Source organism: Lichenostomus cassidix, chromosome 5, assembly GCF_008360975.1.
Source record: "Lichenostomus cassidix isolate B80296 chromosome 5, HeHo_3.0, whole genome shotgun sequence".
Lineage (NCBI taxonomy): Eukaryota > Metazoa > Chordata > Aves > Passeriformes > Meliphagidae > Lichenostomus > Lichenostomus cassidix.
The window spans coordinates 14,927,255-14,941,693 of NC_139486.1; the positions used below are offsets into that span (position 1 = coordinate 14,927,255).

The 14,439-nt window shown below is 42.1% G+C and overlaps 1 long non-coding RNA gene across 1 annotated transcript; it reads right to left on the reverse strand.

Moving 5' to 3' along the window:
• Positions 1-3,699: 3,699 nt before the first annotated feature.
• On the reverse strand, positions 3,700-4,963 carry LOC146436013 (uncharacterized). Its single transcript, XR_014852873.1, has 3 exons — positions 4,923-4,963; positions 4,362-4,561; positions 3,700-4,100 (listed from the first exon to the last, which is right to left on the reverse strand). It is a non-coding gene; the product is annotated as an uncharacterized LOC146436013 (long non-coding RNA).
• Between the last annotated feature and the right edge of the window lie 9,476 nt (positions 4,964-14,439).

Genomic DNA, 14,439 nt, shown 5'->3' on the forward strand with positions numbered 1-14,439 from the left:
CACTTTAAAGAAGAGGTATAAACATATGTGTGTTGCTACAGATCCCAGTTTAGGGGAACACATGAGCAGACGTGCACCATACAGATGTCAACACAGATTTATTCACAGGAACTCTAGTAAATTAACCTTTGATTAGCAGCAGTTCTCCCTAACCCACTTCATTGGTACAATACTAAAGACTACTCCACTGCATTCCCATGCTCAACAGGATGCTAATTCTTGGATACTGAAGGAGTCCTCAGGCCTGAGCTGGTGGAGAAATCATACTCAACCTAAGAGCTTAACCAAGGTGTACAGGACCCTTCTTTTAAGGTTTAGTTTTGCTGGAAAATGCAAAACGTTGACATTTGTGATAAACAAGTCATTACACCTGCATTGTTCCCAGAGCTGAAGCTTTGATGGCAGGGTAGAACAACTGTGGACAAAAAGATGCACAGGCTCCAGAAAGCAGACCCTCTTGGCTAAATCAACCTGAGCCAAACAATGAGGACAAAATGCCATTCAACTAAGTGTGCTGAAAGAGCTCAGGTATGAAATTGCTGAGCCACCAAAGAAGAGCTTAGACCAACCACCATCTCAAGGAACAAAGGTCAGTAATGTGATTGGTAGTTGTATGAATAACAGAATAAATAAAGCAACATTTCCTCTGAACTGGTGGTAAATTTACAAAAGGAGTGTCCAAGGGCTTGTGCTGGGATCAGTGCTGTTCACCATCTCTGAATGTGGCATGTCAAAGCAGGTGAATACTGGCAAAGTTTGCAGATGATACAAAATTATTCACAATAATCAAAGCTAAAGCTGACTGTTGCAGAAGGAGCTTATAATACCAACTGACAGTGATGCGCCAGATGAAATTCAATATTGACGAGTGCAAAGTAAGGCAATTAGGGAAAAAATAGCTCTACTTATACATGTAAAGTGACAGTCCCTAGATAGCAACACTTAAGAAAGATCTTGGGTAACTGAAATTAAGGTATGAGGTTTCTGAAAACATCACCTAATACCCTGCAACAGTCAAAAGGCAAATTGGATAGTAGGAGTTGCTGAATGAGGGAACACAATAAAGTAGAACAGAAAATAGTATTACGGCACTGATCTAATAACTTTGGAAAAGATATAAAACAGGTAGCAAGACTAGTCAGAGTTTTGTGACAGTTTATTTTCCAGGAAAGACTAAATTAGACCTTCTCAGCTTGGAAAGAAAGCTACCTGAGGGGACTTGATTTAAGTGTATAAAATCACCAATGGCATGGAGAAGGTAAACAGGACAAGGTTGTGTTTCTCAAATGTAAGAATTAGGGGTAACAAATTGAATTATCCGACAGTAAATCTAAACCATAAGGAAGGAATTTTCCACATGATGCATTAAACCATGGGACTTGTTGCCAAAACAGCCACTTGTTGTTGCACAAATATATTTTAAAAAGACTTGGACAAAATCATGTCATATAGGACCATTATTAAGATGAAATATCCACCTTCAACCTGTAGCTCAGAGACTCCTAAAACTATTGATCGTCAAAAGCCAGAACAGTACAGATCACTGTGTACTGCCCCTGTCTTTGTGCACTTCCTTAAATATCCACATGGGCTGACATTTGAGGTCAGGTTCTGGACTATAGAGATCTTTAATCACAATCACTAGAGCATTTTCATGTGAGGGAATGGGAAAATACATCCTGGACATATTATGCAGTGAGAGGCAAGGAAAGAGTATACTGGAACCATAAGAAAAACAAGGTCCCATTTCCTTCCCACATACTATTCACAAGTTTGTTTGGGACTATTCTGCCTTGATAGCAATTTTGTTTTGATCCTCATAAAAGCACATCTACAACTCAGAAAGATTTAGTAATGATTTCTTTAGAAGATTATGTTGTTCTAAGGGGAGCTAACATAATTCAACATGTCATCCATCATGAAAAAAATACTCTTTTTTTTGAGAAAATTTGTTTCAGTTGATGTTGTGTTATGGTCTCAGTCACAGCATCTTTCCTTACACCAGAATATACAGTACTAAGCCCATCAAAACAAAAGTCCCAGTCCAGTTCTGAAAGCAGCAACATGCTTGCTTACCTCTGAAGCCTCTCTCCAGCACAGCTGGAAGTCAGGGTGGCCATTCATTTCCATGCACTTGAGTGCATGTGCGTGCACACAGATTTATGGCACAGGAGAAAATCCAAGCCAGAGAAAGAGAGAAAATTACATTCTTTCTTATTTACTTATTTGCAGGCCCCATCAGGGGTTCAGATGCAGTAGTTCAGTAGCACAGTATTTGCATGCAGACTGACTGTGGAGTCTAAGACATAAAGTAGGCAGTTGTTCAGGGCATCACACAGCTGGCAGCAGCCAGATGTGGGACTGATGGCAGGAGCAGACAAGCTCCTGGGGCAGCACAAATTCAGTTTTGTTCAACTTGCTGCTGAGTCTCACGTTGCACCGCCTGGTTTGCAAACACAGGAGGCATGTTCCCCATGGAGCTAAAACCACTGAGATGGAGCTGCTTCTGCTGTCCCACTTTATCACAGATTTCATGACCACATTTGAAGACATATTTGACATCTAGACAAAAGCCAAAGACTTCAAGATTTCCCAGAAGCAAGACAAATACTCATCCTCAGCCCCATGAGCCTTCAGATACTGCAATGAAGTGTTTGGTAGAAAAACTTTGGTTGCTTTCTGTTCCAAACAGCTCAGCTTTGATAAATGCAGCAGGATTGATCTGTGCTGTGCATCCCTTAACTGAGTTACATGTATAATCCTCCCTGGAACAGAACATTTACATTCCACTGACCTAGTTGAAAAAATGTATTAATTTTAATTTATGCAAAATTCTCCCAATAGAAAAGTAAGAGGAGAAAGGCGATGTCTTACTTGCAGTCCTTGCCTGCTTGGAGCTAGAAGTGAAGCCAACTTTTTAATCAGGATTTTTTGAAAATGCTGAAGCATTTCAATGGGTGTCTTCTTCATATAAATCCAGACAGAGCTTTTTTACCTCCCATATATCTCACATGGTCACAAATACAAAATATGCTATTAACCTGTCTCCTCTCCACTGAGTGGTGCCTCTGCCTTTGGAGACCCTGGGGCTGTGGGGCACCAGGAAGAGTTGAACACAAGCTGCAGCCAGACACCTCATTTCAACTCCTCCTGTTGCACACCTCTCTGGAGGTTGATTTCATATGCAGACAAGAGGGAACTTCACTGTTGAAGAAGGAAATTAACGGTGCATATTCCTGTATCATCTGACCTGAAAAGCTCCGAGAGCATAGTTAGCCCACAGTCCAGCCCCAGTGCTGCAGCTCTCTCAAAGGAAAAATGGCCACTAATGTTTGTGAGAACTGGTTGTGTAGCCCAAAATTTGTCTTTAGGGTCACTTCATCTGTCTCAGTGAGTCAAACACAACAGGTCCATGTACAAAAGGGACTGAGTGAATGGTGGTTTTATATTGCTTCAGCATGGAAAAACAAAGGGATAGATGCCCTCATGTAAAATTCCCTTTAGTAAGAATTACTTCGGGGTCTTAACTCAGCAATGTTGCTCCTACTGCAGTCAGCCAGCCCTGTTTCCACATGTGAGGATGTCAGAGCAAGAAGCCATCATTATTTGCTTAGCAGGCTCTTTGGCAGCTACCAACATTGCTGTAGTCAGTGCAAAGCAAAACCAATTAAGGAGCTTTTCATGCCAAAACGGCCTAGGAAAAGGAGAGCACCACAATGTCTAAGTCATCTTTTTCTTTATTTCTGCTTAAAGAGTAGATTTGGGGCAGGTGAACATGAGGTCCTTTTTCTATCCCTGGAGGCTCAAGCCTGGCCCACCTTACTCATGATGATAGCCCAGCTGTGGCTGAGGGGACTCTTCTCTCTGTACCCAAAGTAGGAGCTCTGTGAGTCTGAGCAATGCCACAGCTGTCCACAGGAGCCTGTATGCAACCTGAAGGAGCAGCTAAGAAACCCACTGATTTGGGGAGATGTTCAGATCCAGACTCTGCCATGAGTCCTCACAGAAACATCAAACGCAGCCCATGGTCAGGCAGTGTTGCTGCACAACATGTCTTAAGTAGTCCTTGACAGTTACCATGTAAATAGAAAAACCACAACCTGAGCAAGTGAGAGGAAAAAAAATAAACATAGAGGTTTCTGCAACTGTAGTTCTTAAATCTCCTTATCATGTAGTACCCTTGCTGTTTATAGTCTTGCCCCTTTGTTTCAAAATCACCTCTGTTGTAACTCTAAGAATAAGAAAATCATCCCTTGTAGGTGCAAGTAAGCATCTGTGCTTACTGGAGTATCACAGGGATGAGTTTTATTACTAATGTGTAAGGGCAAGAGTCACCATGCTTTGAGGAGATTGCTGCCCACCTGACACGGTGTTTCTTCTTGGTTGCTGGTATCTTTAGCTTACAGTAAAGCTCATTTCAGATGGAAAGTACTGTAGATGTTTTGCTCATTACCAATGGAAATGAGATGGTGTGTTCTCAGTAAGGCTCTGAATGTGCTTATCTCCAGCTGTTTAAGGATACGTATCACTGAAGAAGGGCAATCCCTGCACTAGACTGCAGCTGCTCAGAGAGATATAGTATCGTAAAATGCAGACAGTGATTTGTGACATTAGAGAATTTTTTCTTCTTTTCCCCAGCCAAAAAGCAGTCATTTTGCACTCTACCTTATGCAGCATGAGAAAACCTTTATGAAAAGTAACCTTTTCCTGTTTTCTAATAAATGAATACCAATAACATCAGGGGTGTATTATTAGGCAGGTATAAATAAAGAAAGGCAAGGAAAGCAGGAGGAATAGTGTCCAAAGAAAGTACCCCACCAGCTCCCAGAACATTTCCAAAGATTTATTTGGCAATTAAATCAGCATTATTAATTTCAGATATTAGAACCCAATTGTCAACTTCCCAAGCCTAGATAACTCACAAGCTGTCATATCTCCTTCCAAATACACATGCACTCTCCCTCCCCTTTTTCTGCAGCTTGACTTTGGAACAGTCTTATAACAATTGTTTCAAGACAGATAAATGGCTATACAATGATATAACTTTTGCTAAAAAAAGAGTAAATAGAAATAAGTGATATCAATGAAACGTGTATCTCTCTGCACAATTTAAAATTTGGAGAACTCTAGCAGGACAAAGGGAATTTTATTAACCATTCTTCTAAGCAGGGAAGTGCTGAGAAGAGACCAGAATTGTTCACTAGCATGAGTAGCCAAGGCTTGGTAAAAGCAGTCTGCAGGTGGAATTACTCTTTCATGGAATTTCTTACGACCTTTGGGAATTTGATTAACTCATAGTTTATACAGATTTGCTATTATTAATATGGTTTAAGAATCAGCTTGTCATTCTGTAATGTCACTCTACAGGCAAAGCTGACCAAATGTTTTCTTGAGAGAGAGGATTGTTCCAAGGTTTTGAACACACCTGGTGTTTTGTGCCATCGCATCCAGGCACTTGCTAAGAAAAGCAGCACAGAATCATAAATTCTCTATCACCAGGTAGGATTGCTTCAAACAGGGGTAGTCCACTGTGCCATACCCTGGACTAGACAATATTCTCTACACAGGGTCTCTGCCAGTGCAAGCAACTTGGCAGACCAAACTGGAGGTGCTGGTAAATGTGTTTTGAGGGAAGAAGTGATTTGTCAAGAGACTGGCAAGGCTTTCTACATGAACTGGACTGGCCTGATGTTATCCCACAACATCTAGGAACAAATCTATCCCTGAACATGTGTTTTGTTTAGCTTTTATTTGCCACCTTTAGGACAGGCTTGGTTTAATACCACAAGGGTTTCTGGCATGGTAGCCTCACTGGCTTGGTGCAGATGCATTAGTCACTTCCTTTCCTTCTTGCTATTCCTTTAGTTCATATTTATGCAAGCACACTTGTCAAAAACTCCTCGAGACTAAAGTAAAGCTTTTTTTTTTCTTTTTTTTAAAGAATAAGAATTAATCATTAATTATTCATTCATTATTTCCTGGACCATTTAGGTAACCCACGTTTCAGCTAATGGATTAATTCATTTTATGTCAGTTCAGCTGTGTCACACTGTTTCATGTTTCTTGATTGGGTGAATGAAACCTTTAAAATGGGATGTAGCAAGCAAAGAATACCATGTTCCTTGGAGTACCATAGTAGAGTAATACTTGGGTTTGTGTGTGACTGGCTGTGCAAACGATGACATCCAGGCCAGTGCAGCCAGCCACCACAGGGTGAATGCAGCATGTCAGCTGCACAGAGAATAAGTGGAGTTTGAAAATGTCATGGCAGATCTGGTCCCACTGGTTTGAATGAAACATGCCCTTTTTACAAACCTTTTGTAAGAAAAAAGTTAACTGGCCCTACAAAATGATCAGCACTATCATCTGCTTGTTGGTTTTTGCTCAACAGTGACTTTCTAAAACCTCTTAAATACCTATTGTCACCACTGGACTTAAATACCTGTTGTCACCACTGATTTTGTTACCTGAATGCACTTCCCAGGATAGCTGCTACCACAAAAAAAAAAAAAGGAGCAAAATTAAAGAAAACCACAATTTTCCAAAAACCAAAAAGAAATTTAAATTGAACAGAGTGAAAAATTGAAAACGAAATTGATTCAGAAGGGTTTTTTTCTAAAATCGTTTTTGTATTGTAATGCGCAAACATGCCCATCAACCATTCAGCATTATTTCTGCAAGTTTAGTATACAGAAACCTTAACATGCAAGGACTTCATTGTCCTTTGCTTTAGTCTTCTGTCTAGGCTGAACTTCAGCTTCTCCTCTTTGTATTTTCCTCCATTATAGATTCATATTACTTCTATAATCATTTTGCTAACATTTCTTATTTAGAAGTAGAGAAAAGTAGAATCTCTCACCAGTACATTTATCTTGCTACTGGGAATTATCTGAATAGAAAATGAGCACAAGCAACACTCATTTACCATGAAAAAGCAAGCTGGAAAGTGTCAGAGAGATGCAATGAATGAACTCCTCTTGCTAATGGCTAGCTGGCCTTGTTATTAATATGGTTATAATAACGTTAAGCTTCTCTATTAAGTCAGCAGACAGGGGCTATTGGTTACACTTCATTTCTAAGAAACAGGCCCATTTTTCAATTATATTCTAATTCATGGTACCTTTAAATGCCTGGAAAATGCAAGTTCAAGATCTCACTGAGGATGCTGCAAAGTTTAACTAAAACAAAAACCTCTATTTAGAATGACCACATTTGCTGGCTTGTGATTCACTTCTTCCCTTTTCCTAGATGAAGGGAAGAAATTGATTACCCCTGTGCATATTTGGAAACAAAATTCATAACAAATAAAACTCCAAGTAAGTGAAGATCATCCTGAGGACATGACTGAAGTTATGTCCTTAAAACCCTCTGCCAGAGGGTAACTCCAAATGCTGAGTTACCTGGTTGTGCTCAGCAGTCACATACTGGTATGCAGCTGCAATTTTGGAGTGCCTGTCAGCATCAGAGGACAGGCATTAGAACACCTTCATCTCTTCCTCATGCCTCTGTGCCTCTGGTGCAATGGTCCATTTTCAGTCCCTACCTATTGTGGGGGCATGCATATGGTACAGTCCATCCTGGGGCTGTGGGTCACCCAGAGCAGCAGAGCAGCAGGATCCTCATGTCTCTCAAGTTTCTGGGTGTGCAGGGAAATAGTGTTACCTCAAGGATGCTCCTGGACAGTGATGAGAGCAATGATGCTGTTTGCATCTGCATCACTGTGCATACACACTGTACATGTCTGAGCTCTCAACACTGCCCAGGTCCCAGCAGCACTACTGCCTCCTCCTGCTGTGCACACCACTGTGGGGACTGGCTCCAGGTATAGCCCGTGTCAGCATGCCTGTTTGGGAAGGAAGCAGAATCTTCTCTCTTGGTGGCCTTGTCAGTTGCTCTCTGTCTCTTTCTCACTCTCTTTGCATTGCTCCAATGAGACAGCTCAGCTCCTGCCAGCATGGCAGCAGTGATGTACTGTTCACATGGTCGGTAGGGACAGGGCCTGAGACATGTCCCTTATTCCCCCATCTCTTGGTCTTTCAACTCCAGTGGCTTGCACTGCACTGTGGACATTAGCACACCTTTGTCTAAGGCCCAGCTAGCCAGGACTTATGGTAAGAGCCCTGGTCCTAGGCAGTGGGGGCTGTTGTTCAGCTAGTAATCCCCTTTTCTTTGGGGGTGTAGGGTTGTCCATAATAACAGCGAGCATTTCTGACACTCTCAGGACAAAGCACTGGCTCCAGAGAACAGCCAGTGACATTTCACCTCCCTGTTTAGAATGAAGCAGCCTTTTGAATTTGAGAGTGACTGATATTCATGACCTTTTCCTCTCAGAAGTGAAGGACTGTCTTTAAAATATGCTCTGCCTGCGTCTTGGGATGTGCAGTGAGTTGACCTGCCCTTGAAAACAGGACTTGAAAGGACTTCACTTCCCAGGGTCTTGGTCCTGCAAAGGGAGGAGAGTTGGGGGTTTGATCATTCAGGGTAAGAAATTACACGAGGGATCGGGGGTAGGAGACTTGAAATCCCCTGAGTGGTCATGAGGTTTGGAAAACTGAGAACATGCTTTGTAGATCCACCAAACTGTTGCAGTTGGCACAGCAAGAGGAGGAACCCCTGTGCCTGATGCAGGGAAAATGCTTCCTTAACAGGGATGAAAAATTAATTTAAGATATGAGCTATCTCCCTGCACAGACTTATAAAGACAACATGTCCAAATGAGCAAGAGGACTGAAGTGTTTCAATTACAGCTATAGGGCTCTTTCTTAATTTCCTACATACCTGAATACAGACAAATATCTAACAGATATAACTGGGGGTCTGATTCTGGTTCCTTGCAAGAAATAGCATGGCCAGGATTGTTGCTTGCAGGCTTATCAAAATTACAACCATAATTCTCTATTAAATGATTGAAAAAATAAAAAAAAAAAAATGGAACCAAGGAGTCTGAGAGGATGATCATAGCAATCTTATGATCATAGTGAACCTTTTAAGCTTTAAAATTATGATACAATAGAAAGGATATTATTTTCAGTACAATACAAAAATGTCTGCTCTTTGCAAAGCATTATTATTTTCATGATTACTACTAATGTCTAAATCAAGGCAGAGTTTGTTTCCTTTCTACATGGCGGAAGGGAAGTTCTGAGAATTGCAGACCTGCAGCTGAGAGTTAAATTAGGCTGACGATATTTTTGCAGCTTTTGGCTTCTTTTAGTGTACCTCCTTCTGCATGAATGCTCTTTTCAAGCTGGAGCTCTGCAGCTGTACGTAGGCACGGGGAAAAAAACTTTCCCAAGTATATGCATTAGCAACCAGTCCTCAGGCTCATTTGAAGCTGTTGTACCTACTTAGGCAGTGTTTGAAGAGCTTTGAGATCATAATGAATTCATGCACCCTACTTCATTTAAATACATGGAGACACCATTTTTAAGTGCATAGTCCTAATCTCTCCTGTTTGGTTTTGCACATCAAAACAGAAGGCACTTGGGATCAGTCCCTGTTCACACTGCCATTATGAGGAAGTAAATATTATTTCAATGAAATCACTGTGGGGGTGACACCTCAGGATGGAGTGTTTGGTGCAGTGAGCAGCATCCAAGGGATTACTCCAGGGACCCTGATGCCCAGACTGACTGAGGAATTTTGAGTACTCAGCCCCTAGACAGGGTCCACGCCTGAAAGACCCAGGCTTTGGAGCATTTTGAACAGTCTTTAAGCCATGTTGCCCATAGCTTGATCTTTTGCCCTCAGCAACCTGCTTGAAGCTTGTCTAAAGCACAGCAGATCTCCTTCCCTACATGTGCCCTATTACTCATTTTGAGCTAGGGGCATCCAAGCCTTCCCAGTGCCTTTCAACATGCTTTGTCCCATCACAAGGATGAAGGATGAGAAGCAGAGAGTGCTATTTTTCTGTACATGAAATAAAAAATGAGTAAAAATTAAATAAAAATTAGGTTTAAAAGTACAAAAAGTAAAATGTACATCTCAGACCTAGGTAGACTAAAGTAATCATGCTCTTCAGGGGACAGATACAGATGAAATCTCATCCATGCAGATGAGGCTGACACCTTTTCTGTGATCTGAAGGGGGAATAAGGCTAGAAGATCTCCTGTGACAGTGAGACTAGGAGCTGGCAAAGCAGCAGCAAATTTGGCTTGCACAGGAGTCTGCATGGTGGCAAGCTTGCCCTAGCAGGCTAGTTAAAGCTACCTTGGGTACCCCTACACAATAGGGCTGGCATGCCAGGAAATTGTAGTGATTTCTGCTTGGCCCTCAATCCATACTCTGGTTGCCCTCCTTCTAAAGGAGAAAGTCCTTTCACAACCCCCCTGCTCCCCTCCCTGACACTGCCCCTTGCCGGTAATTAAATAATGGACTAATGGAACATGTCATGATGGTAAGTGCTTAAAAGATTTATCTTTCTGTCTTCATTTGAGACATTTTAGTATCAGCCAGCAGTTTCCAGCCATCATGATAATTTATTTAAATGATTTATGTGGAAAAACAAGACATTCCACAATACCTCTAAGACAGCTCCTGGAGTGTGGCTGCTGCTGGCTAACACTGCCTCTGGGAGCAGAGGTACTCATTTATACCTTGTACTTCTCATCTCTGCGGGGAGGTGATTACCCCTGACAACAACACCCCTTGCCAGGGATTTTAAGCATTTCTGCTTGAACAAATATGAAGCTACATAGAATTTAAAAAGCACAGTACACAGGAAAAACATGGGAAAGGATTATTTCAACAGCGCTCAATGCTGCAAAATAAAATTAAAATAAACAAAAAATCCCAAACAAACAAGCTCAAGGAATAGATTTCTCCAAAGTAAAACCAAAACATATTTAAGGACTTCAGAACAAAAGCTGGGGGGAGACAGGGACTGATCAATCTGTGGGAATAGCCAGACACTAGACACTACTCTGTTAAAGCTTTCAGAAGCACTGACTGAGAGCAGCTGCAGAAAGTACATTTTTGACCATAAAACAGCGGCAAGCCATTCTGCAAAAACATACGAGCAATTTATGGGCTCACCACTGCCTCTAGAACTGCCTGGTCTATCCATTGCAAAGAAATACTGCCAGTTAAACAAAACTGCAATGTACTAAAGTTGACTTATCCAATTTCTGAAGCTCTTCAGTGAGCAGTGCCATCCGTTTCTCTCTGGACTCAGTGATGTCCCTGCAAGTTACATTAATTTGCAGCCTCGGAGTCCAGTCCCAGTCACCTTCAGCTTCACTGCAAATGCCTTCCCAATACCAAGGATGTGATATGACATATGACTTCCTTGCCTACGTGCACAGGGCTAAGGGGATTTTGAGACTCATTCTCCTGCCAGTGTGAGTTGGCCAGCTGAAATCAAAGCTGTGTTCAGCAATTGCTGCCTTGCAGACACTGGGAGCAGGAACAGAGTGCAGTGGGCAGGCTCTCCTGGACCTGGGCAGGGAGGTGGGCTGAGTGGAGCAAGGGCAGAGCTCAGGGTCAGGATGCTCAGCTCACACCAGGGCCTGAGGGAGCTCTCCCATGCACCCACAGATATGTGTGTGTGCAAGCTAGCTTCCAGTATGGTTGTAGTGACACCTCAAACACCACATCAGAGGGCTTTGGGTGGACTTTACTCAGCTCCTCTCTAGGTATATGTGTTTTCCAAAAGTCAGTGAGTAAATTAAGACCTTCAGCAGGTCTTATTTTGCTTTACTTATGTACTTTATTAAGGCCTTGAGCCTGTGCCGTTAGGGTAGGAAAAGAGACAGACAAGACACACTCCTGCCTGCATGAGGCACTGTGCACCCCACTGGCCCTTTTCCCAGAGCACCAGTTGCCTGGCCACTGGCACACAAGTCATTGAGCCGGGAGGCAGAAAGGAGCATTCCGCCTTGCTTTGTGTTTGCAGTCAGAGACAGCTATCAGGGCTGGGCAGAACATATTTTCATCTAGAAAGCAGGATTATTTCTAAGTCTAAAGAGCAAGTTATTTTCTCCCAGGGACCATGAGGCCTGTTAAGCGTTACAGAGGGCACAGCCTGTCAAGTCAATCAGCAGACACAATGCCTTGCCACAAGCTCTTCCCAAGCAGGGGGTCCCCACATCACAGAGAGCACAAGCCTGAGGGGAGCCTGTCCTTGTTCTTCTGCTCTCTGCTGGTGTAATGGAACTACCAAAGCTCTGCTGCTATTACCTGAGCCAGCCCTGCTGGTGCTGCCTAAGTGCTAACATGAAACTGAAACTTCAGCAAACATTTGGCCTGTCCCTCCTCCCTGTCCCCCCACCCTCAACCCTATTTCTCCATCTCTGAGAAGTTTCAACAAAACCAGCAGCAGTATCCTTGCTAGGTAATATCTGTTTCCCAAGGCCAATGTGAACAAAGTTAACTAGCCTTCCATCTAACTGGGGACTGTCTCTGAAACGCTCGAAGTTCAGGCATTTGCTCTCATTAGCCTGCACTTTGTGGAGCACTTCTCAAAAATAGTAGGTTTTTAATAGACTCATTAGCGTTGATGGAGTGGTGTTTTTTGATAAGTAATAAAATACCCAACTCAGAAATAGCTATGAATTATTCACTGAAATAGCAACTACAACCTCAGTTGCCTCACATCCCAATACAATGCTCCATTGCAGTCTAGAACCTCCCTGTGAGGAGAAGAGGAGGGGCAGACACTGATCTTTTCTGTGTGATGACAGTGACAGGACCCAAGGGACTGGCCTGAAGTTGTGTCAGGGGAAGTTTAGGTTGGATTTTAGAAAAAGGTTTTCACCCAGAGAGTGATGAGGCACTGGAACAGGCTCCCCAGGCCAGTGGTCACAGCACCAGCCTGACACTTCAAGAAGTTTGGAGAATGCTCTCAGGCACAAAGTCTGACTCTTGAGGATTTTTCTGTGTAGGGACAGGAGCTGGAGTCAATGATCCTTGTGGGTCCCTTCCAACTCAACATATTCTTTGATTCTGTGAAGAACTGATCTCTCTATAAACAGACACTCCTCAGGTAACCGGATCATGATCCTGATGATTTTGTGTTTTCCCCATTTACTTCAACAAGAGCAGGAGGAGCCACTTTATTCACTTAATTTACACTTGCAGACAGATCTACTGACTCCATGGAAGTTATGTCAGTCTCCAAAATCAGAAGACTGGGCATTTGATTTTGTGCATGCTGGCATCACTTACTTATTCAGATTATTGGTGAGTTAAGTCCAACTTATGTCCATTATTTGCAATGATAAATACCTGCATTATTTATCAAGACCCTGATTGCTGGTTTATAGGCTGAAATGGGCAAATCACTTGCAATAAAATATCATTAAGCCTCTAGCTGAAATTTTGATAGCTGATAGGCAGTTTGGAATATTAACTAGTGCAAATAAAAAGTAAAGAATACTCTGAGAAGATATCCAAAGGACAACTCTGGACAGACACCAAAATAAAGTCAATAAATAGGCGTCAAATTGGTACTAAGCAGGAAAAGCAACAGGCCTTGCTGTTAGTAGAGTGTTTTGATTCAGATGCATTAATATAATGACATTGTTAAGAGGATGGATAAAAACCTGGAGTTCTGGAAGAGTATCTTAGATAACAGAAAGGCTTTTTGATTCCTGTAAGAATCATATTCACCTGTAAAATCTACCATTTTAACATTGCTGGGTTTTGTCTGTTTTTTTAAGAAACACAAATGCTTTTTTACATTTTTAAACAGAATTAATCTTTTATCTGTAAAGTCTAATAGTGGAAAACTGAGTGATCTCTAGGAATATGGGCGATAGGGAAGGTACAGAATGTAAACCAAAACCATGATTTACAGAGCTGAAAGTGCTAAGTATTATTCTTCTGTTTGCAGATATGGCCTTAACTGACTTTATCTTCCTTTAACACACTACAGCCTGCAAGATACAGCACTTTCCTCTTACTGTGCAATCTCCTGAGCATAAACAACACTGGAAATGAAGACTCCTAAAAAGTATTGGCATGGCCTAAATACTGTGGAATATTGTATTTGCTTTGTCCAGACCAGGCAGGATTGAAGCAAGCTGGCATGTCTGGCTGAGATGGGGTGGTCCTGCTCACGGAGTCTGGACTGACAAAACCACTGAAGGAAAGCTCAAGTAGGAAGCATGTGATAAATTCATACCCACAAAAACAGTATCAAATAACAGCAGCACTGCTGTGTTCTCCAGTTTGGAAGGAAACCATATAACCACAGATTTGATTGAGCTTCTGCTGGGAAGTCAGTGTAATCATCACCTTCAAAAACAGGTCTGTTGTCTGTCACATAGAGACAAATTGCTTATGATACTTTGCACTGTTCAATTATTCTTGCTCAGAACGAGATTGAAAAGAAGTTCCTCAGGGTGCTTTTTATCTTTTTCCTTCCTTTTGCAGCACTAGTGAGGGTGCTTGGCTTTAGCATGTCTTTTTGACTCCCTGAATTGAGGAAGTTATCTTTTC